The sequence below is a fragment of the Chionomys nivalis genome, chromosome 26 (genome assembly GCF_950005125.1).
Source record: "Chionomys nivalis chromosome 26, mChiNiv1.1, whole genome shotgun sequence".
In the NCBI taxonomy this organism is placed as follows: Eukaryota; Metazoa; Chordata; class Mammalia; order Rodentia; family Cricetidae; genus Chionomys; species Chionomys nivalis.
The window spans coordinates 34,022,278-34,045,792 of NC_080111.1; the positions used below are offsets into that span (position 1 = coordinate 34,022,278).

The 23,515-nt window shown below is 40.0% G+C and overlaps 2 pseudogenes; one reads left to right on the plus strand and one right to left on the minus strand.

Annotated features, from left to right (window-relative positions):
• Nucleotides 1-683: 683 nt before the first annotated feature.
• LOC130866838 (zinc finger protein 431-like) overlaps nucleotides 684-23,515 on the minus strand; it is a 100,935-nt pseudogene continuing 78,103 nt past the window's right edge.
• LOC130866725 (polyadenylate-binding protein 2-like) lies at nucleotides 5,113-8,244 on the plus strand (annotated as a pseudogene).

Here is a 23,515-nt window from a genome sequence, read left to right on the forward strand (position 1 = left end):
TGGTTGCTTTTGTGCTCAGTTGGACAAGGATAGAGTTTGTGTTATGGATCTGGTTTGAAGGCCAAATTGTGTTTATTTACTGACCCCTTTTAATGTTTAATTGTTTTCAGAGAGATTTTGTTCCTTTAACTACTTCTAGATTCAGAGACAACGTGCTTTCTTTTGGCTCTGGTTTCAGGATCAATGTATGTGTCTTTGAATACCCTTTCTCCAATCAATAATGCTTCATAAAATGTTTGTCCATTATTTGGCTACTTCAAACTAAAATAAAAAGAGGTATCATGATGTTTGAACAAATTGCTGACACTATAAAATTCTTTTCTACACAATAACTGCTTTTGGTTAAAAAATAATTTACACTAAGCCCTCAGTTTTTTCCTTAGGTCCAAAGATTATGGTAATATGCACAAACTTAATCAGATTGATTACACAAAAAACATCTTACTCCTATATGAAGCACAAAACATTCCGACACTGATTTCATTACAGTATGATTTTTCTCATGTTTTTAAAGAACACACACATTAAACTCAGAGTTTCGCTATAGGATGTCTTATTTTACATATTTGGAGGTGATGGGGAAAAAATTCACAGCAGTTTCAATTCACATGTATCTCTCCAGTATGTATTCGTTTATGCTTTTGAAGACGACTGTATTGAGAAAAGGCCTTACCACACTGATTACATTCATAGGGTTTCTCTCCAGTATGTGTTCTTTTATGAACTCGAAGATGACTGTACTGGGAAAAGGTCTTACCACATTGATTACATTCATAAGGTTTCTCTCCAGTATGAGTTCTTTTATGATTTTGAAGAGCACAGTTGTGAGCAGAGGCCTTACCACACTGATTACATTCATAGGGTTTCTCTCCAGTATGTGTTCTTTTATGAACTCGAAGATGACTGTACTGGGAAAAGGTCTTACCACATTGATTACATTCATAAGGTTTCTCTCCAGTATGAGTTCTTTTATGATTTTGAAGAGCACAGTTGTGAGCAGAGGCCTTACCACACTGATTACATTCATAGGGTTTCTCTCCAGTATGTGTTCTTTTATGTATTTGAAGATGACTGTGTTGAACAAAGGCCTTACCACAGTGATTACATATATAGGGTTTCTCTCCAGTATGTGTTCTTTTATGATTTTGAAGAGCACAATTGTGAGCAAAGGCCTTACCACACTGATTACATGTATAAGGTTTCTCTCCATTATGTGCTCTTTTATGTATTTGAAGACTACTGCGTTCAGCAAAGGCTTAACCACACTGATTACATTCATAGGGTTTCTCTCCAGTATGTGTTCTTTTACGCTTTTGAAGATTACCGTGTTGGGCAAAGGCCTTACCACACTGATTACATTCATAAGGTTTCTCTCCAGTATGTGTTCTTTTATGCAATTGAAGTTCACAGTGACGTGCAAAGGCCTTACCACACTGATTACATTCATATGGTTTCTCTCCAGTATGTGTTCTTTTATGCGTTTGAAGATTACCGTGTTGAGCAAAGGCCTTACGACAGTGATTACATTCATAGGGTTTCTCTCCAGGATGAGTTCTTTTATGCACTTGAAGATGACTGCAACATGCAAACACCTTACTACACTGATTACATTCGTAGTGTTTCTCTCCCATATGTGTTCTTTTATTTTTGTGAAGATGACTGTGATAAGCAAAGGCCTTACCAAGCAGATTAAATTCGTATGATTTTTCTTCATTATGTGTTCTTTTAAGACTTTGATGAGTTTCATAAAGAACAAAGTCTTTATCATCTAGACTATATTTATAGGGTTTCTCTCCAGTGTGTGTTCTTTCATCCATTTCAAGATGACTGTGATAAGCAAAGGCTTTATCACATTGCGTAATTTTACACCATTTTTCTCCAGTATGTGTTTTTTCATTTCTTAGAAGGTAAGTGTCATAAGACAAGGCTTTAGCACAGTGAGAATATACTGAAAACTTCTCTCCAGTTTTATTTCTTTCAATCCTGCAAGGATAATTGACACATGTAAAAGATTTACCACATTCAATACACTGTTGAACCTCATATTTGTATGAATTAATTTCATAATTTTTTTCCAATTGTAAAAATGAATCAAATATTAAGGTCTTTTTTTTTTTTTGGTTTTTCGAGACAGGGTTTCTCTGTAGCTTTGGTGCCTGTCCTGGAACTAGCTCTTGTAGACCAGGCTGGCCTCGAACTCACAGAGATCCGCCTGCCTCTGCCTCCCGAGTGCTGGGATTAAAGGCGTGCGCCACCACCGCCCAGCAATATTAAGGTCTTATAACTTCATTTAAAATCATGTTTTCTTCTTTCATTATGGGTCATTTTGCATCTGGAAATATATTTCTGATGACAAATTCCTTTGCGTCATGGTTTACCATTTCATCTATATCTATACCTATATTTTTTCTTTCTTTTTTTTTTTGGTTTTTTGAGACAGGGTTTCTCTGTGGTTTTGGAGCCTGTCCTAGAACTAGCTCTTGTAGACCAGGCTGGTCTCGAACTCACAGAGATCCGCCTGCCTCTGCCTCCCGAGTGCTGGGATTAAAGGCGTGCGCCACCACTGCCCGGCTACCTATATTTTTTCTATTTTTGATATTTTTCACATTTTTGAAAAGAACTATATACACTGAGTGCTTTACCAACTTTACTGCATTCATAAACTTTACTATATTGTGAATCATTATACATTGGCTAAGTGAACTAAGACACCAAGTAGTATTTTCACAGAACTAGAACTCATGGGGATTTTTTGTCATGTGAGTTTGTTTATGTATTAACAATGATGGTATAAAACCAATTACTTGTATACTTGGATTAAATTGAACAAGTATACTCTCCATGTGAACTACAATTTATCTTCTAACTGTTCTTAATAAGACATATGCTACATCTTTCCTTATCCATATTCTCATATGCTTGTGTCAAGAGTAACATATGATATACATAGTAAAGGAAGAATAGTAAATAAAAGATTTCCACATTGAATCCTCATGACTTGACTTGCTGTTCCTCATAGACTTGTGGTATAGATATTAAGGTTTTTCCACAACTGCCCCTGGACCCTTGACTCTAACTGCCACTTTCACTAAACTTAGCAAGTCACAAAAAGTATATGAGTAATCCAAGTCTTACCATAGGCTATTGATTTAGGAGAAAGTTGGCAGCTATACTCATCACTGAAATGTGTATACACTTTTTGTCATGAGTAGCAAGAAAGAAATGGACTGACAGATCTACTACATAGCTCTCATGTTGCTATGATTCAAATGGTGATATCTGTTTAGTCATTGCTTCCTTGACTTTTTCTTAAATGAATGCCTTGCAAATGCAATTCACATATGAGAAATTGAGAAATATGGATTTGTGAGAATTTAATAACCATCAATGCATTTAAAGCTGTGCTTGTTTACACTGCTGCTTTTGAATAATTGTTCCAGGACATATTACAAACTTGTCAGAGGCACATTGTTATAAACCTGCACAAGAAAATTACCTTGTAGGTCTTCTAGAACATTGACTATGTTCTTCAGTGTCACAGACCTCCAAAATGTACCCTGAAATACAGTACCAGAATCTGTATATTATATTATTTAATATTGTACAACAATTAGATCATTATCTTAAGTGCACCTAAGAACTATGATTGTGTTATTCAAATTATAGAACATTATATATAAGCCAAGGAAAAGTTGTCTCCATATTTTGAAACATGATGGAAATTCATTTTTACCTATAGTAGTGAGGTTCCTGAAGGTCTCCAGCATCACATCTTCATAGAGATTCTACTGGGAAGGATCTAGCAAATCCCACTCTTCCTGAGTGAAGTTGATATACACATCATCATAGGTCACTGCCTTCAAAAATATACCATACATGTGTACAGTGTAAGCATGACAGTGACATCATTGGAAATGCATACTTCTTTGAAAGTATAGTTGTATGATTCTGTTGTTCCCCACTCTTATTCCGTGATATAGTCAGTTACTTTAGAAGTAAATTGAAAAGGAGAGTCAATTCTATACACTTTGAATGTGATTTCCCCTTATAAGAACAATATCTATTAACAGGGTGAGACAAGAAAAAAGATCAACAGTAAATTGTATGCATGAGAAAACTATGAAAAATTACTCATTACAGAAAGTAAAAAAAGATAGACAAATGGGTGTATTGGTGTATTGTGCCTTTAACCACAATGCTCAGAAAACAGAGGTGGGTATATTTGTCTCTGAAGTTGAATGCCAGTCAAGTCAATGCAATCAGGTCCAGGAGAGGTGCCAGTACAGACTCTGTCTCCATTGCAAACCTCAATAAAACAAACAATGGGATATAAAAACTAACAGGCTTTTATTGAAATTTCTACAAAGAGTTGTTTTCACTCCAGTTCTGTAGTCATCTTCTAGACCTTGAAGTACCCTAATATAAACTGCAATACCAATAACATTTTGAGGAAAAAGAACTTCCTGTATAAAGCAGTTACAAGTGGACAGATGAAAACAGTAGAAATATAAATGTTGGTTGTAAATAATCAACACAGACCTGGAGAGAGGGCAGATTAATTCAGCACTCTTGCTGATCTTGAATGGAGATAGACAAATTTGCCTGTACTTACATGGGGATTACAACTATCCATTTTTCCAGGGTCAGGATTTCCGACCAGGTATCCATATGGTACATATCCATGCAGGCATATAAAACAGTCATATTGATTTAAAAAATCAAAGTAAGCATAACAAGCAAGAAGATGTTCATACAACCGTATTTAATGACTCAAAATACTCAGGCAGTATTAATGCTATTAATCCATGGGATGGCATCCTGGGAATCAGAGAGATAACCTCTGTAAAATTTTAAAATTCAAGATAAGCATAAAGCTCAGCACAGTAGCATATACTTGACATAAAAAAATACCTGCATTACAGGGCCATCATCCAACAACATAGAAACAAATAGAGCCAGGAATGATGCCTCCCTTTAGTTTCAGGAATTTAGAGCCACACAATTACTCAGATACGCAAACAAAACAATTAAAACAGCAGGTTACCAAAATCTTGAGCACTGAATAACAACTGTTTCTGCTCTATCTTATGTGATTTAGAGATTGAGCCTATAATGATGGTAAAAGCATTTCAGTATAACTAGAAAGTTGGCTGATTAATGTCAAGCACAACAGAGTATATAAATGACAGGGAATTACTTAAGGGTGTTGAAACTCATAGCATACAATGAGGAATTTCATCTAGAAAGGCTTCTCCTACTAAAGATCCACAGAAAATTGAAATAAAACCAATAAGGAGAGAAAGTTCTTCAAACACATGATGTTTTCTGGGAGGTTTTTCATTCAGTCAAGAACATTCTGAACCCAGTCACTATTGGTCCATGGTCAACAATGGAAAAAAATCATTTCATCACTTCAAAGATTCACATTTAATGATCCTTAAAGAAGGACTCTTAGAAGAAATGCAATACTAGCTCAGCATTGAGAAATAGATGTTTATTTATTAGGGATTACCTCACAAATCAGAATTCTATGCTTGAACTGAGATCAGAAACAAAATCATGCAGCCAGAAAAGAGGCTGGACTCATGCTCTATACTGGCATATTAGTATAAGAGGCCAGACTGATGCTCTATACTGGCATATAGAGTATAAGAGGCCATGCCCCAGAGGTCAGGAAACCACTGGCTATAAGATTTCCTACAACACCTCCCTCTTTTGTTTAAATACGAGTTCTAAGCCCAATACACAATTATATACAATAAGAACAATATATTAATTAATTATCCTATCCTAGCTAGTTTATGTCTTGTATAATAACTTGGCCAAGTCATGAGAGGAAAGTAACTTCAACCATCTACTCTTCCACACCATCGAAGATCTGAGAAGGGAAATAATATTACTTGAGTAAGCAGGAAGTGCAATCAAGCAACTTTCAAAATGTGCAACAAATTGCAGAGACAACTGGTTCCATGGGCAATCATTTAAAGTTACATTTGCAATGTTGAAGCAACCAACTTTGGCAAAGACCTAGAATAACTGACCAACCACTTAAGGAGGTAGGAAGTTTTTAAAAACCATCTTATCCTGTCTTGGTAAGATTTAACAGTCCTGCTTATCCATTTTTACATATCATGTATCTTGTCAGTGGTTGAGACATTAACATTTTTTTGCCCAGAGGCCAGTTTTGCCAAGAAGAAAACAAGCTCCAAGTGAAGTGACTGGTGTTCAACATTCTCTTGGGAATAGAATGATGCTACTAGGAGCAATTGTGTCTCACTTAAACATAACCCGAAATTATTTAAATGCTATAGTCTACAGCTCTTTGAGGTGGTTGAAGATTACCTATCTATGCAGAATATAATCTCTATGTATCTAAAGAACCTGATTATTCTAACTATAACAAACATAAATGACTATTTAGCTATAATTCTTAATACCTATAAACTTAAAAACTAAGACTCATATTAGAATATTATACAATAAAGAACTGTGAACACAATGAGGACAATGGGCTCAAAATGTAAACAATGTATAAGTATCTTGATCAGAGGTAGAAATGTATGTTGCTTTGCAAACCTTCAACATTAGTTATATAGACATACACAGACAAATACATTCAATGACATGTACAATAGAGACAAAAATAGATATAAAGAAAAGTAAATTTTTTTCTAAATTCTTTTTTCTTTCTGTCCCATGCACCTGACATGAGACAGAAACTCTGAATTTTTCTTTTAACATGTTTGGATTTATAGAAGGACAGAGCCATTGTCCAACTCCAAAGCCACCTCTGTATATTCATAAACATTTATCCACCTACAAAAGGCACCCAGGAAATGATAAGATAAAAGTGAAGATTTTTGAATCTCCTCTTAAAAGAATCAAGAGGCATATATATGTATGATGAGATAAAAGGGTAGATCATTAAAATTAATTTTAAAAACTACTTATTTAAATATTTTACATCGATAGATATGTATGCTTCCTTTTGATAGTAATTTGACATTATTTTTGTTAAAACATACTGTCTATGATGTTATATTCTTACTCAAGATATTTTACCTAAAACAGCTTACTTAAATATGTAATGAAAATGTCTAGTCCTTGAAAGTTATTATTATCAACTAATTAAGATACAAAGTACTTCATATTAGTAGTTTGTTACTTATTACTGTTGAAAGTATAATCATGTTGGGTATGTTTTAACATTATATAGAATTTTATTAAGCCTGCTGTTCTTCTTTCAGGAACCTTGATGGTGGTGAATAAGATCTGTGTTAGCCAACAGAAAAAGCAGTTATCTCAAAGTGACCCTTAAACTGTTGTTTCTGACCTCTAATTACTGATCTGTCTCCAAAAGACAGAAGTCTCATGATATAGATGTTCTCTTAGCAAACAGAAGAGATTGCTTGTGATGGCTCTCCAGGCCCTTGTGCTTTCTTCTGGTTTAGATAAATGTTGCTCCACTGATGCCCAATCCCAAACAACCTAGAAAAATGATTTAAGGAAGAGGGGGAAGCAGGTGGTTGGGGAATCCCTGCCTGAGAAGTGGGCCTGGGGCCTTTGGGGAGACTGGGAGCGAGGACCTCCCCACCCTGCTACTTCTGGGACCAACTGGGGAGTCTCCAGAAGCCAGAAGCAGCAGGAAGAGCTGAGACTAGTTGAGGTAGACCTTGGGGACAGCATCATTGAGGGCCCAGAGGTAGAAGTGATCAGAGCTTCAGGGAGTCAGGGAGATAGAGGAAGAGGATGAGGAGCTACAAAATGAGGTAGAGAATCAGATGAATAAGAGTACAATCCCAGGCATTGCTGGCTCAATCAATGATCAAGTCTCTTGAGGAGAAGATGGATTCTGATGCCAGTTCCATCTATGTTGGCAATGTGGACTATGGTGCAACAGCAGAAGAGCTGGAAGCTCATTTTCATGGCTGTGGTTCAGTTGATTGTGTTACTACAGTCTCTGACAAATTCAGTGGCCTTGCCAAAGGGTTTGTATATATAGAACTCTTACACAAAGAGTCAGTGAGGAGTTCCCTGGCTTTAGGTGAGTCCCTATTTAGAGTGAGACAAATCTAGATCATTTGCATCACCACAACAGACAGAGGGTTCCCATGTATCCAATACCATGCCCAGACTAACAATTACAACATCTCCCTATCTTGATTCTACAATGGTTTAACAGCAGGCCCTGGGATGGTCTACAGGGACCAGGCTAGAGTGACATCATGGTATTCCCCTTACTAAAAAAAGTATTAGAATGAGAGAGGGGAGAAAAGAGGAAAAAGAGAAAAAAGAATTAAAAAAGAAAGAAAAACAAAATATGACCTAGATGGGAAAAAATATTTTTTAAAAAAGATATATTGCGGGGCTGAGAGATGGCTCAGAGGTTAAGAGCACTGACTGTTCTTCCAGAGGTGCTGAGTTCAATTCCCAGCAACCACATGGTGGCTCACACCATCTATAATGAGATATGGTGCCCTCTTATGGCCTGCAGGTATAAATACATAAATAAATAAATAAATAAATAAATAAATAAATAAATAAATAATAAATCTTTAGAAAAAGATATACTGTGGAAGGGGGAGAATCCCATATCTAACTGTAGGGACCTAATCTGGGCAGTAGGAGAGGCCCATGGAATGGGGCAGGTGTGACATATTTCCTCTGGAGATTCAACATGGACACTTCTCAAATGTGGAACCTGTTTCCTGTTTCCCTGCTCCACTTCACTCTTTGGGCCTGCTCAAGGGTATGTGGGTACAGGTGGTAGAAGGGCCTTTTTTACAGTGGTATGGTTTTCTGTCTCTTTAAGAGACAAGCCACACCCACTCCCTCCTCCATCCACCGAGGCAGACTGATCTTCAGCTTCCAGCCTGAGCTTGATCTCTTTTCCATCTTCCTCTCGGAGAGGCAGCTTCTCTTCTGCCTCTCTCCCCACTTTTCTGCTTCCCCCCTTCTCTGTCTCTTTGTCTCTTTCTCCTCCTCCTCTCTCTCTCTCTGTCCCCCTTCCCCCTTCATAACCCCCTAAATAAATATTCATCCACACTCTGCAAGTCGTGTCTATCCATGTCTCTGTCTCCTGCCCACCCGCCACATGTCTCCCTGCATGGGACCAGCCACTGCTTGGGGACCAGCTGCTGTCTCTGCGTAGGACCGGCTGATCCCAGAGCCTACTGCACACTGCCATTTGGGACCTACAGCATTTCTGCTGCCTACTGCCACCGGGGATCTTGCAGCATTTTTTTTTTATTTTTCGAGACAGGGTTTCTCTGTAGTTTTTGGTGCCTGTCCTGGAACTAGCTCTTGTAGACCAGGCTGGCCTCGAACTTACAGAGATCCACCTGCCTCTGCCTCCCGAGTGCTGGGATTAAAGGCGTGCGCCACCACCGCCCAGCTGATCTTGCAGCATTTTAAAAATATATAAAACACAGAGTTCAGGAAGGGCACCAATCTTTTCAGCTTGTTTCCGTCCCTCATCTTCTCTCTGCCTTTTGTAGTCCCTGCCTGCTTCTGATTTCCCAGGTCTAGGAACACCCTACTCTTCTTTCCTCAGGGCTCCAGCCTCTCCAGTTTGTCTGGTGAACTATTTTGTTTGCTTTTTTTTGTTTATTTTTTTCGGTCTTGAGTGTCTTTCTTTGCAGGTTTTTGTAGCAAAAAGAACTCACTCCCAGTGGATTCAGTGTGAATTCCACTTACCCTTTGAGAAATACAGTACTTTGTTTTGGGAAGTTTTGCAGTGGATTTTTTGCTTGTTTGTTTATCAGGTGTTATTGTTTTGTTTTATTTTTTCTTTACATATTCCCATTTATTTGCAAGGAATGGGAAGAAGTGGGCATAAGGATGTGGGAGCTGGATTTTGTTTATTTCTTTAAACTCATTTACTAGAGATTTTTTTAAAAATATAATGTATCATGAAAAATGTTGTTTAAGGAAAACAGAGAAAAATGGTTTAAAATTTATTTTCTGCTACATGGATTATGGCCTATGGATTATGCTCTATCTACCTGTCCAACACAATGCACATCTGAGAAATCTCTGCAGCTCAGAAACTCCTTTTCCCCCTGGAACTAAGCTTACTTCACTGGATCACACCATTGCATCTAGTGGCAGCATCACATAAAAAGCATTCTAATCATGCATTGCTAGAAGATTAATATCATCATTTCCTACCAGTTCCTAAACTATTTGTAATCTTTATAACACAAATCTGAAATTGGAATGCAATATTGAGAACTTCTGGAAGCTAGACCTTCAGTATTCTAATCTCTCTTCCCACTTCAAACCAAGAGCAGTGCCCATGTATGTGCTCTGGAAAATCACCATCATATCCTGAATTTCCAGAGTCTCCCCTGCCCCAATAAATTCATATACATGGAGGCTCAGAAAACAAGGGCCACTGCCAACATGAACACATGGATCAACATAACTACAGTCCGGCTCATGATCAGTCCAAGTCACAGCAGAAATGACAGTTCAATAGACCTGAACACCCAACACTCACCACGGTATAGCTTGTGATCTTCCTTCCTATTCCTATAGCAGAGGCAGAATAGAATCATGGAAAGAACCCACAAACTGCTACTAGTACTCCCCATTGCTAACCCTTCCCAGAATTTGTTACTGGTTAGGCCCACCTAACTGGGCCTCACAGTATTAGTAGCTCTTCTATAGGAGGATCAGAGATCAAATGACTCAGACAGCACAATCCTTCCAGTTCTGCCCTCTCAGCCCAGCAGAGAGGGGCCTAGATTAGAAAGTTTGTATTTAGTATAAATTATTCCACTCCCCTATAGCACATCCTGTACCTCATCCAAAGGAGAGGGTCCTTTGTGTGTACATTCCATTGTACACTCACTTTCCAGTGCAGCCATCCCATTGCCTCAGAGAAGGAAAATCCTGAAGATGAGCATAGGTCATATTCATAAAGGAATCACTGTTCCTGTGTAACTGTGGTTACTTTGTAACTGTTGTTAAACAAAAACAGACCATGGGGCTGGAGAGATGGCTCAGTGGTTAAGAGCATTGCCTGCTCTTCCAAAAGGTCCTGAGTTCAATTCCCAGCAACCACATGGTGGCTCACAACCATCTGTAATGGTGCCTGGTGCCCTCTTCTGGCCTGTAGACATACAGACCGAATATTGTATACATAGTAAATAAATAAATATTTTAAAAAAATGAAAAATAAAACCTCAAAGCCTATACCCAGTTTCACACTTTCTATAAAAAACAAAGAAAAACAAAAAAAAAAACAGACCATGAATTAGAAAACAATCAGGATCATGTTATGGCTTGGAGGGAGCAAAGACAATGTGAATATGATGCAGTTTTAATCTCAAAAATTATTTTGAAAACTTGAAACACACTTTATGGTCATGTGCTCCAGAGACTAAGGATTTGTATTAGAGCACAATAAACATTTCTCATGTATATTTCCTAAAGATGAAGATCTTATTCCAGAAAAGTAACATTCCTATTAAGCAGGGCCACAACATTTTACCCAGATCATCTATTTTTGATAAACTATTGTAAATATTGCAATTAGCCCCATACCTAGATTGTCATTGTCTGTGGACTGCAAACAATTGTCAATCTAGACAATCATACAGCATCACAATTGACTACCTGATTCCACATAAGTAATCTCAGTTGAAGGAGGAAAGCTCTTACCCTCAGGCCAATCTCTCACTTCCTGCACTGTGTCTCCACCAGCTTCAAACTAGCTCTTGTAGACTACGCTGGCTTCAATCTCACACAGATCTGCCTGCCTCTGCCTCCAAGTGCTTGGATTAAAGACATGCAAGACCACTGCAGGGCAAATACATAATGTTAAAACTTTGAATTGGTACAGTCATATAAGAATTTTGATGGTGAGCCAGGCGGTGGTGGCACACGCCTTTAATCCCAGCAATCAGGAGACAAAGGCAGGTGGATCTCTGTGAGTTTGAGGCCAGCCTGGTCTACCAGAGTGACTTACAGGACAGGCTCCAAAGCCACAGAGAAACCCTGTTTCAAAAAACCAAAAAAAAAAAAAAAAAAAGAACTTTGATGGTGTAATATGGAGGACACTCAAGGTCACTGTCCAGGAAAGCAACAGACAGGGACCAAGGCCACCTGAGTCAACATAACAGAAGTTGTCTCAGAAACAATATTTCTATCCAGATGGAAATGCAGCTCTTCTAGAATTAATATGCCTTCCCACTGAGAAATCACATCATACACATAGAAGATTAATAAAGTCTCTTTAATGATGTTATGGATTGATCTCTGTCCAATGTTCAAGGGGAGCTAGATTAGATAGATTTTGCATTCAATATATGCTGTTATCTATAAGTATCCTTTATGATAATGGTCCAGATTATACTCTGAACAATTGAAATAGAAACAGGCAATTGTCAGTCTAAATATTTAGGCAAAAATATTCTCAGACTATTTTCTCAACTATGCACATGACCTGTTACAGCAGGTCATTCTTCACTGACAGGGTTCTAAGGTGAAGATCACAAGGGAGGAGAGAGACTGGACTGACAAGGAAAAGATAAAAAAGATAGTGTGGGAAGGTGTTACAGAAGATACATCCCATGCCTAGTAAGCTTCTGAAGAAAAATAGCATCTTAGCTGGGCAGTGGTGGGGCACGTCTTTAAACCCTACGCTTTGGTAATTTTCGAGACAAGTTTCTCAGTAGCTTTGGATCCTGTCCTGGAACTCTTGTAGACCAGGCTGGCCTTGAACTCAAAGAAATCCACCCCCCTCTGCCTCAAGAATGCTGGAATTATGCTGGGCGGTGGTGGTGCATGCCTTTAATCCCAGCACTAGAGAGGCAGAGACAGGTGGATGTCTGTGAGTTCTAGGTCAGCCTGGTTTACAGGAGCTAGTGCCAGGACAGGCTCCAAAGCTACAGAGAAACTGTGCCTCAAAAAACTAAAAAAAAAAATGCTGGAATTAAAGGCATGCATTGCCACCACCTTTAAATCAGTGGTGGCTTCTTTGAAATGGTTTGGAGTCAAATATCTGGACAATTCTGGTAAACAATGTATACCCGGGCATTCTAATCTCTATCAGCCTTAATTATCATATTCTTACATTTTGAATGTTTTAGAGGCAGTTATCCCTCTGAAAAATTCTACTTTGTGAGACTTAATTATTTTTTAAGAATTGGTCAATCTATTGTATCACCAATTCTACTCTTCACCATTATGGTACAGTAGTCGAAAGCTACACAACAAGTGAGATGCCTTTGATAACCTCCACAAATTTAAATATAAATTAAGATTATATTTAAAGCTTAAATGCAAAGTGATCTATATTGAGAAGATACTGGAGAAACGAGGCTTCTCTGAGTTTGGCAACTTGTATCCATGAATGCATGAACCCTGTTGAAGTTGACTAGGAAGGAGTTTGGGAGCTTCCTGCTCATAATACTCAAAGGAGATGAAGCCACAGAGCACAGTTAACATGAGTTAGCAGGGACCATGGGGGACTTCACAATACAGGGAATATGACGGCAGGTTCCCACCCAGACCCATGGAGGTAACACCATAGTGTCTTCTACACCTTGCCCTCTGCTCCTCCACATCAGGAGACAGCATTTCCTCACTCACCATGTTGTGATTCTCTATTTTGCTGAAGTTCTCAGCTCATCATCTCTCTGCAACAGCAACTGCACCTGAGAACAGGAATCCACTGGCTCCAGCTCTTCTTTAAAGCCAAGACTGAAGGTGGCTGCCTGGAAGAGACCTGCACTGCTTCTGACTGGCAAGTCACCTGGAGTATGTGATTGGCTAGTGAGTCTTGAGTCGCAAGAGCACTTCCCATAAGGCTATAGTGTGCTTAAAGAGACAGAATACTGGTTCCTGTCTAATCCATTCACACCAACAGAGAACTTCTCCAGATCTGAGAACACATGCATTTTAATAGCACTTGTCCATGGCTACAAAAGCGATCAATGTCATCTTCTTGCACTCCTAGGAACTTTCCCTTTTTCTTCCAGCACACTGCCTGACTTGTAAGGTGCACTGTGCTAGGTGGGTGGAGTAATTTCCTGTCACACACAGGTAAGGATTCCTGGAATTCTAAGAACTAAAGAGAGTTTTAAAATTACAAAATAAAATATTTGTTCTGTGACTTCATTCTGAGGTCAAATGAACTGAAGGTACTTTTTACATGGTTTTCACAGGGATTTTATACATCAGGAAAGAGAAAAGCAGGAACCAGATCTCAATTAAGATCATTTGTCTTTCCCCCATCAGAAAGTTGAATGATGAATCCATTGCTTTATGGGTTTTATTTTTTAAATTTGAAGCAAATTCCAGGCAAATGAATAATAATAAAAAGAGTAGTGTTCATGGAAATTTGAATACGTAGAGAATAATGGAGCTAGAAAGAATGTCTTCATGAGCACTATTTTTAGTCAGCACATCTCTTTCCATGGTCAGGTAAATAAAATATACAACTGCAGTATTTAAGATTCTCTACATCAACAGGACTGGTAGAATAAATCTCACCATTATGTAAAAAGCAAGCTTATTAGAATGTCTGACAATCTGTTGTCCAGGTAACTTAAGAACAGCTGTTTACCAATGGCAATTAAAGAATCCAATATCTTGCTTCTCAGCCTTTTGTCTAAGATCAGGTGAAGAATCCAGTAGTTGTTCTGACCATAAGGCTCTGTGACTCAGCTGGTTTTAGTATTCACCAAAATTACAATGAAGTAGGCACTAATGCTAGTATAGGGGTGAGTTTGGTAACCAGAGCTAGAGCAGAGGCAAAAAAGACTTTTCTTCTTCTTCAAAATACTTTATATGTGACTGCTGCTACCAGAATGTAAGATGTTGATTAAAGTTGGATCATAGTCTTTGTTTGATTCAGGTTTTTTTTTCGGTGATGTCAAGACAGGATTTTTCTGTGTAGCTGTAGAACTTATTCTATAGGCCAGACTGGTCTCAAACCAGAAAATCCCACTACCTCTGCTCATGAGTGATGGTGTTAAAACTGTGCACACATGGGCTGGAGAGATGGCTCACTGGTTAAGTGTGCACAGACACCAAGCAGCTTAAGTTGGGTCCTATCATCTCAAATTATGCAGATTAATGGAGGATTGTCCCATTTCAAAAACCTTTAAGTAAAACCTCTCTCAGGTATAATCAATCCTTTTTGTATAAGATGATCCCAGAGGTAGTCAGTTTCGACTACCAAAAAATAGCCATTTCAACAGCCAAGAGAGAAGAAATGAGAAAAATTCTTGCCTGCAGGAAGCACAAAGAGCTTGGGAGTTGTTTTCAAAACAGTGTTTTTTCTCAAAAATTGAACAATGGGAATTTTATGTAGGGAGTCTGAACATGCTCATGCAATGTTCTCTCTTTCTTTAACCATGCTCAGTTAAAAATCCACTTCTAACCATAATCACAATGTAAAAGCAGAGACATTTAGGGACATTCTTACCTCAAAATCATGTAGGAACAAATGTAAATTAGACAAATGATTGAAAAAAATACCTCTGGCATGTTCATACTGTACCATAAGTTTTTGGTTGAAAATCAAGCAGATGACAATGTGAAATGTTGATTATCAATCTTGAGGCTTATTTTAAAAGATAACTTTACCAACATCATAATTTTCACAAACACAAAAGATAGAGAACACAAAACCAGAACACTTCAAGGAAAAGTCACATAACAGCCCTATATACAATGCTTCTGGAGGAAGATTTATGATGACCTCTATTAATCTCAGAGGAAGCTGCTTTTGCTCTGAGCAGGCTGACTAGGCAGAAGGCCACAGCTGCTACATAGTGTATAAAAAAAAACAGTCACACAACCCAGGAAAACAAGAAACCTGAATAACATACAAGCAAAGGAGTACTGGAGAATTGGAACAATATTACCTCTTAAGTTCATTCCAAGTGTCTGCCACTGCTGCCCATAAAAGCATTCATAAAAAAATATAGTCAAATATGCAAGTACATGGCTTTAATTCAATTCACTGGGAAAAACTGAACATTTGACAGTGGGTCACTGAAATTACCTGGCACAAGTGAGAAGTGTTAAGTCTGGAGCTTAGTCTCCAGCCCCTGAAATCCATCCGAGCCCCCCTGGCCTGGGAGTTGCATTAGCCTGGACTCCAAATCCGAGCATGCCAGGTACAGACCCCCCTAGGAAGCGGTCAGACCCTCTCCCACAGTATATTTAGGTTGGATTCTAGAGGAGAAACACGTAGTTCTGGGTTTGCATGGGCTCCCCACTGTCCTGTCTCCCCACATGTGCTCAGCTACCAGAGAGTGCTGTATTTAATAAAATGATGGGCATTTTGATTTGGTTTGATTTCACCCAATTGGACTTCTTTGTGCTAGCAGAACTGCACCTTCTAAGGATTTTTTCTTAGCACGAAGGAAATACAGAACAAACAACAAACACTCTTAGGAGTTTATTAGATGGGGCAGTGTACAGAGAGAGGGAGGAAGATGGCTCACCCAGCTTTTAAAAACTGCCTAGCGCATGCACACAGGGGCTGACATGGCTACGTCATATGCAGATGATGGTGCTAATGGAAGTGGGCCAGGGCTTAGCTGAGTCCTATGTGGATAATGCAGGAGGGCGGCTTTTAACATCCCCGATTGGCTGAGATCTTCTCTGCCCCTGCATGACCCCTAGAACCTAGAACTATCAACCATATGTGGCTGAAATCATTATAGTCACCACATTACCAAGTGATGTGAAATGCCCATCATGAGCTGGGTATTACTGGATCTATCAAGTTATAAAGTAGGACATGTACAGCCACAATCTGTTATCAAATGAAGGTGATATATTAGAGATCAGGACCAAGTAGGTCCTGAAGACACAAGGAAGATACATGAAGTAATGGCCAACTTCCAATGGTTTTTACTCCGGTTACTATGCCTTCTGCTGTCAAGCATACACCTATAGTCTATTTCCTATTACTGGTTGAATGAGCAAGAGATGAGTAGGCCCTGGCTGATGGTTCTATACATCATGCACGAACCACCCAGAATTAGGCAGCTGCAGGATAACAGGAGAAATGGTCTAATCTACAACTACCAATGCACTGATTGATGAACTTTATCCAGTGGTTTGACAGATGCTGAGGGATTAGTAAAAAGCATGATTAGAAAATTGGTGAGAGAAGACATCTGAGAAAGGAGAATATGAATAATCTCTGTAAATGGGAAAGGGGTATAAAGATCCTTTTATTTCATGTAAATGCTGATCCCAAGGTAAATTCAGCTGAGGAGGAGTTCGATACTCAAGTAGACAGGATGACTTTTCTTAATAGAAATACTACAGGAAGAGAAACAGTGCTAAAGCTTAAATCGCAGTCAAACCCTACACACTAATAGTAGGACTAATAATAGGCGACTTCAACACCCCACTCTCCCCAGTGAAAAGGTCAACCACACAGAAACTTAACAGAGAAATAAAACAATTAACAGATGTCATGACTCAAATGGACTTAACAGACATCTAGAGAACATTCCTCCCAAACAGAAAAGAATCTCATTTCTTCTCAGCACCTCATGAACCTTCTCTAAAATTGACCCCATACATGGTGATAAAGCAAACATCAACAGACACAAACAATTGTAATAAGCACCTGTGTCTCATCAGATCACCATGTTTTTTTTAATATTTTATTTATTATGTATACAATATTCTGTCTGTGTGTATGCCTGCAGACCAGAAGAGGGCACCAGATCTCATTACAGATGGTTGTGAGCCACCGTGTGGTTGCTGGGAATTGAACTCAGGACCTTTGGAAGAGCAGGCAATGCTCTTAACCTCTGAGCCATCTCTCCAGCCCAGATCACCATGTTTTAAAGTTAGAATTCAACAACACTAATCACAGAAAGTCTGCAAACCCTTGGAAAGTGAATAGTGCTCAGCTGAATCAACAATGGGTCAAAGAAGAAAGAAGGAAAGATATTAAAGACGTTCTAGAATGCTGGGAGCCAATTCGAGTGGCCACCATTACAAGATGGTGCTTGGCCCCGGCCTCGCTTGGTGAACAGCTCCATATTAGGCAATGCAGTGGAACCGTGCCTCTCGCATGCGCAGTGGCGATGATGTGCTTAGGGCCAATCCCGTGGCCAGGAGCATCGGCAGGCATGCATCAGCCAATCCAGGCACGACTCGTTCCCTTATCCCCTATATAAGCCGCCGCTGCTTGGCGCTCAGAGCCCCTCGCTTCCACTCTCCCTTCAACCAAGAGGCTCCAATAAAGTGTGATTTGGGAAGAATCCTCGTCTGGTGGTCGTCTTTTCCTGCTGGTCAGGGAGTTCGCCACAACTGGTGCCGGAAACCCGGGAAGATGGGACAAGCTTTGGTACTGAGTGAGGGGCCAAAGAGGATTCAGAACTCGACACGCGGAGCGGCGACATTGGTGAGTGAGTCTTCCAGGTATGATGATTGCTGGGGTTGCACCTGAGGTGTTTTGCTTGATCTTTGTGGCCCTCGTGATTGTTGTTTTTCTGTGCTGCTTTTGGTTGCACAGGGAAGGAAGGAGGGCACTGCAGGCACACCAGGACAGCCTATCAGAGTTGGATTCAAAAGGGGGGGACTTAGGCAGGTCTAGACCGAAAAGAATAAAGATAAAAAAGGATAGTAAAAAGGAAAAGGATAACAAGATAAAGGGTATACCTAGAGAAGAAACTCAAGAAAACCCTCAAAGGGAGGAAGGGGATGAAAAGGAGAAAAACTGGCTTTACCTACTCCTCACAGAGTTCACTGACTTAGATTTGTCAGACAATGAACTCAGCTCACAGGAAGAGGGGGAGCTAGAGGAGGAGGCTGCTAAGTATGTGAAAGAAAGGTATGAGCGGGACTATCACTGTCCCCCAGCCTATAACCCACCCGATGCTCGCGCGCCGATGGAGGGTGTGTCTCGCCCCTTGGCACCACCATTAGGTGCACAAGCGGCTGAACCAGGAAGGGGTTGCCATTATATTAGCCAGAGCACTTGGGCACACTTAGCCTCAGCATACCCGGTGATGGAGGATACCGTCACCCATCATAGGTGGTATGAGCCAGTGCCATATAAACAACTAAAAGATCTGGTAACAGCAGTTAAGGATTTTGGAGCTACTGCAGATTATCCAATCGCCCTCCTGCGCAGACTTTGAACCTCGGTGCTGACGCCGACAGATTGGACAGAGATGGCTAGGGCCTGCTTGACTCGGGGACAGTTTCTGGATTTCAGTCTCTGGTTGCTGATAGAGCCCATACCCAGGCTAGAGTTAATGCTCAAAATGGTCATCATGATTGGACAGCTGATATGCTTCTGGGACAAGCACAGTTCACTGGCAACCAGGTTGGATTCCCTCTAGAGGTCTATCAGCAGATAAGTGATATTCACTACAAGGCCTGGAAGGCGCTCCCCAATAAGGGGGAGGTAGCTGGCAATCTAACCAAAGTTATTCAAGGGCCTGTGGAGCCATTTTCAGGCTTTGTGGTTAGGATGATGGAGGTTGCTGATAAAACGTTTGGCAGCTCTGAATACACCTTGCCCTTTGTGCAGCAGATTATTTTTGAACAAAATACCAAGGAATGTCAGAGAGCCATAGCACTGGTCAGGCACAAGGGACTGGATGACTGGATAAGGCTGGTAGAGAGATTGGGGGTCCCTTGACTAATGCAGGACTTGCAGCCGCTATGCTTTCAGCCACAAAGTCAGCCCGTGATAATAAAGGGAAAGGGTGTTTTCGCTGCGGCCAGTTGGGGCACCTTAAACGAAATTGCCCCAACGGCAGTGGGCTGCCAGGAACAGCCATGAAACTGGGCCCACGTATGCCTGGTACTTGTCCCCGCTGTAAAAAGGGAAAGCATTGGGCTAATGAATGTTGTAGGGACATAGCCCCACCCATTGGGGGTGTGTTTGCCTCGGGCTAATGTTTACCGATAAAGCTGCCGGGCGTGAGCCCAGCAGCCCTTTTTCTTTTGCTCTGCTTTTCCAGTACTCCGCGGGAACCTGTGGTCCTGTAAGTCTATTTCCTTATTAAAGCTGTATATATCTATATAATCTGTCTACATTCATTTGCGCCACCATATTTGGCGTCCCAACGTCGGGCTATTTTGCCCCCAACCCGGCACAGGGGGGGCGCAAGCTCCACCTTTCCCGGCTAGTTGCCTGAGCTCAGGAAGGCGATTTACAGCGCGCTCCCTGCTCGCTTTCCCTTCCCCCACTCCAGGCCACTACAGTCGCAGAGTAGCGACCCCCACAGAGCAGTTAATAGCTCCCTGCTTCTTCCAAACCCTCATTGCCTGATTTAAGTGAAGCACCTGCGGTTTTAAAAGCCGCCAACCCCTTCCCTTAATAGGCAGTACAATAATTTTTGTTTTGAGTTAATTGTTTCAGACCGGCTCTGGCTTAGACCACGTGGACTCAGGTGCATTTCTTTAGCCACCACTGGCAGGAAAACTTCATTACAGGTACATAATTTTCTTTTATAAATAAGAAAAATGTCTGAAAACATTACCATTCAAGACTTTAACAGCCTTTTCAGTTGTACCATGTGGGAGATTTTACAAGAAGTGTCTGTCAGCCCACAGATATGGATCTTTCTGGGATTCGTAGTTTTCCTTGGTACTGTATGGTTTGATAATAGAAATATGATAAAGTCTTTATGAGACGAGGTTGAACGCTTAAAAACAATTGAGAATGACAACAATCTTCTCAAAAATCAGTTTGAAGTTCTCCAGGCAGAGAAGAGATCTTTGTTTAACACAACTCGACAAACTGAACAAAATTTAGAAGAGGTACAGGCTGATGTTAAGGAGAAATTCATTACTATGGAAGAGGGAACAGCTGATTTGGATCGTAAGCTTCAGTCCCTTTCTGAAATATTAACGGCTGATATTAAGGAGAAATTCATTACTATGGAAGAAGGAACAGCTGATTTGGATCGTAAGCTTCAGTCCCTTTCAGTAGGAACAGAAACATTAACTGAGAGAATCAAAACTGCTGAATGTGACAATCGGATTTTGTCTAAAGCTTATGACAGATTGACAGAAAGATTATCTATACAAGAAGGCACGGTATATGCTATAAAAATTATGTCCAAAGATGAGGCATTATCTCTAATGGACAAACTTCATACTTTAGAATCCTCAATGAAGGCTTTAGAACATAATTCTGGACAGGAGATTCAGACATTAAAGAAGGCAATGATGAATAGAATTGAAAAGATTGAGGAATTTCTAAATTCTGAGGAAGAAGAGCAAGAGGTAGAAAGGCATATTTTAACTAAATCTGTGGGTAAATCCCTCCGGGACAATTCCCACAAAGCTCTACCTACAGTTATACCTGCCTTTCCAGTTGTAACAACCGAGAAAGTAGTTGGTTCCAGAAACCCTAGGGTCATCAAGGAAGATACATGGGAACCTGTCCGTATGAATGATCTCAAAGAAATTAAACAGGCTGTAATGACTTTTGGAATGAATGCCTCTTTTGTTAAAGAGATGCTAAGATCTTGGGCCACGACGAATAAGGTCACGCCCTCTGACTGGTTTCAACTGAGCTCTGCTGTCCTTGAGAGTGGAACGCAATTGAAATGGAAATGCTTATTCAGGCAAGAGGCTAGACTTTTAGAACAGCAAGAAAGAGCAAAGGGAATTGAGATTTCCATAGATCAAATTGTGGGAGAGGGGCTATTTTCTGAGCCTCAGGAACAAGCTAATTTGGATGAAAACATACTCTATGTGTGTACTACAGCAGCCTTAAGGGCTTGGGACAGGGTGCAAGACCCAGGAAAGAGGATGGAATCATTTGTCAGAGTTAAACAGGGTCAGAGAGAACCCTTTACTGACTTTTTACAAAGAATAACTAAAGCTGTACAAATAGGGATATCTGACCCAGAAGCAAGACGTATAATGATCGAGACTTTGGCTTATGAAAATGCAAATGTGGAATGCAAAAGGATTTTGGGACCTTTAAAGCTCAGATCAGCGCCATTAGAAGAATGGGTCTTGCATACACTAGATGTTGATACATTTGACTATGGCACTGAAGCATGGGTAGAAGAAGCAATTTCCAATGGTAAAAGGAGACATCAGAATAAAAAATGTTTTAATTGTGGCAAAATGTGTCATATGAAAAGGAATTGTAGACAACGGATTTTCAGAAATAATAATAATGCATCTTCTAGAAATAACAGAAATAGGAGGACTCAGCCTTCAGGTTTATGTAGAAGATGTGGAAAGGGCAGACACTGGACGAATGAGTGCAGGTCTACAAGAGATAGACAAGGCAACCTGATACAGACGGGAAACGTGAGAGGGGAGGCCTCACAGGCCCCCATGGCAAACATGGTTCAGTCATTTCCAGTTACTACAGAGAACGTGACTCGTCAGGACAATTAGAAAGCCCCATGCCTACTGTTACAAGCAATAATGATCAGAAAGATGAGTTCCGTGTGTTTTGGCAAACTTCTATAAATGACCAAAGACCAAAGCTGAGAGTGTGTGTAAATGGCATTTTTATTACTGGCCTGCTGGACACAGGTGTGGATGTAAGTATCATTACCCCAGAATCTTGGCATCCATATTGTCCTCTTCAGAATGTAAATGTTCAGCTCCTGGGAATTGGAACCCTATCTCGAGTAAGGCAGAGCACGAGATGGGTTGAATGTATAGGACCAGAGGGACAAATAGGAAAATTAAGGCCATATGTAGCCAATATTGCAATGAATTTATGGGGTCGTGACCTATTACAACAATGGAATACCCAAATTAACATTCCTGCTACTTCTAGAGCCTATATTTCTGGGGATAATATTAAAAGATATTACAAACGGAGAAAACCGGCCATTCAGGCTGTACAAGAACAAGCAATTGATGTCCCTTCAGAGATACCAACAGCCTTGCCTTTAAAATGGTTGACTGAGAAACCAATATGGACAAAGCAATGGCCTTTAGCTGAGGAAAAGTTACAGGCTTTAGAACAGTTGGTACAAGAGCAATTAGATGCTGGACATATAGAAGAATCTACCAGCCCTTGGAATTCTCCTGTATTTGTGGTTAAGAAAAAATCAGGTAAATGGAGAATGGTGACAGATCTCAGGGCTATCAACAAGGTTATTCAACCTATGGGCCCTCTGCAATCTGGAATTCCTTTGCCCTCTTTATTGCCAAAAGGATGGCCTCTCATAGTTATTGATTTAAAGGATTGTTTTTTCACTATACCTTTACAAAAAGAAGATAGAGAAAAATTTGCCTTCACAGTGCCTACTTATAATAATTCTCAACCTTCAAGGAGGTACCACTGGGCCGTCCTCCCCCAGGGTATGTTAAATAGCCCCTCCCTGTGCCAATATTTTGTGAATCAACCATTGCAAATAATACGCAAGAAATTTCCCAAATCGATAGTATATCATTACATGGACAACATTTTGTTATCCGATTCAAACATGGATACCTTGAACAGACTGTTTGAAGAAATAAAAATACTTTTACCAAAATGGGGATTGCAAATTGCTCCTGAAAAGATTCAGAAGGGAGATTCTGTTAA